The sequence below is a fragment of the Plasmopara halstedii genome (genome assembly GCF_900000015.1).
Source record: "Plasmopara halstedii genome assembly, contig: Scaffold_650, whole genome shotgun sequence".
Taxonomy (NCBI): domain Eukaryota; phylum Oomycota; class Peronosporomycetes; order Peronosporales; family Peronosporaceae; genus Plasmopara; species Plasmopara halstedii.
In genome coordinates this window covers 1,503,029-1,505,463 of record NW_020187567.1, presented here as the reverse complement: position 1 = coordinate 1,505,463, position 2,435 = coordinate 1,503,029, and positions in this window count along the sequence as shown.

Genomic DNA, 2,435 nt, shown 5'->3' with positions numbered 1-2,435 from the left:
CCGTAATTGGTACCGACAACATCAAATCTGTCATCAAGAACCCCAGCTACATGTGCATCGCAACATCGGACATGAAAATGCTTGATATCACTAATTACGAACCAGCTGGTACCAGCTACGACAAGTATCTTACAGTATATCTCGGTGGCTGCAAATGTGATGACAGGTAAGGGTTTTTTTCTTTACGAATACATCACCGCGTTCAATGTACTTAGCCAGACTACCATTCCACCTAAGTCAGCTTTTGAAGCAAACTCCGAGGAACAAGCATCACCAACGATGACTACAAACGAGTAATGTTCGTGCGGGAGTACTAAGAGATGAAATCGATCAAGGATCTGTTGATCTGGTACAACAATCTCGACGGAGTCCTATTCATCAAGGCTATTAAGGCTCAACGAGATTTTCCCAAGCGTTTCGATCTAGATATGTTTGCGGATGGAGTGTCCTTACCTGGTCTTGCAGAGAAGGTCATGCACCAGACCTGCTTCAATAATCTCCGATATCCGGATAAGAAAGCTGCGTAAGCATTTCAATTTCCAGCTAAGCGCATGGCTGGCTACAAGAGTCAGTATGCTATGGCAAAATGAAAATTTGGTATGACACTCGAGCATGTGGATACATTGCTGCAAAAGCAAAAGTATCTGTGCAGTCTATGCTACCGTCAGCTGACTACTGATACCGCTTTAGCGGATCGTATCAACAATAATGTTGGCCACATCGACGGTAATATGTTGGTCAGCTGCGTTACGTGCAACACCTCTTGAAAAGACATGTCGCATAAGGGGTTTCGGTATAAGAAGTTGCTCGAGTTCGACTCGGATAGACTGGTCTACTCGATCGACCAGGAGGAGAAGGATGTCTACTTAAGATTAAGGCCACAATCGCTACGCTCATCGTAATGAAACGAAGATTCGCGGTGGTAAGGTCTATAAGAAAATTATCTGATACGACGCGAACGCTCTATACCTATGGGCCCTTGGTAATGAGATGCCATGCGGTCGATTGACTACGGTTGAAGCGTATGACGGTATCATCGATGACATCAAAGCACACAAGGTATTCGGCTTTCTTGAATGTGATATTGAAATACCTAAGCATTTGAAAGGCTATTTCAGTGAGATAACACCGATTATCAAGAACACTGAGATAGAGCCAACTGAAGAGGTCATTGGTAAGCATATGTTCAAATACAATGAGAAACGTAAGAAGCTGCTTGATGAGGCACGTGCTAAGAAACGTACAGGTATTTACGATGAAGATGCTTATATCACCTCATAACCGGCTAAAGCAAGTCGTAAGCTAATCGGTAGGTACTTCGATAAGCAGATACTCATTTATACGCCGCTATTGAAGTGGTATCTTGATCACTGTTTGGGGATCACCAAGACTTACAGCTTCATCAAAGCGAACTCCATTAAAGCTTATGCTCCATTTATGGAGGCTGTATCAAACGCCCGGCGAGAGGGTGATCTTGATGAGTCCAATGCTTTGATTGCCGAGATGATGGAACTGGTAGGCAGCTGTGCTTTTGGTCGATCTGGAATGGATATGAGCAAGCATAAAGGGGTAAAGTAAAAGTCGAGCGACAAAGCTATTGAGAACAAGATTATACACTTTACATTCCATGGGTTGGAAGAGCTTAGTGATGCGTGTGAAATCACCATGAAGAAACGCCGCCTTGATAAGAAGAACCCAATCCATTTATCGATTGCTTTCTATCAGCTTGCTAAGCGACGTTGCTACAGTTTTACTATGACTGCATATATTTCTACTTCGATCGCTCTGACTTCCAGTATCAGGAGAAGGACACTGATCCAGCTTATATCGCTTTCAGCTGTGAGAATCCGTTACAAGACTGGAACAAACCTGAGCTACGAACCCACTTCAAGGAGCACAAATACGATTGGTTCCCACGCGACTACAACACTGAGGTAGCTGAGTTTGATCGCCGTACTCCTGGTTTGTTCAAAGATGAATGGTCAGGTGATGCTATGATTTCACTCTAAAGTAAGAACTATATTTGCTTTCTACCCGACAAGTCTTACAAGGTAGGATTTTCAGCGAAGGATATTCAGCAGGGAGGTGGTCGAAACAATAGTGTCCATTTTTCCCGATGGGTTTGAGACTGTTGTACGGGATCGCATCACGCTACAATGTACAAACTAGGGGTTCAGACTCTCGAAAGGAACCAAGTCTATCATCACCTATACTCAAAATAAAACAGCGCTTAACTACTACTATGACAAACGACGAGTACTCGATGATGGTATCACGACTGAACCACTTGATATTTAAGCAGGTAACCATTGGGGGTTATTTTGTTGTAAATAAAGATCATGGTCGCGCTATTGAAGAAACTCTACTATGATCCAAAAACCGGTTTTATTGGAGCTCAAGCTTTGTATAAGAAGGCAAAGGAGTTAAATCCTAAA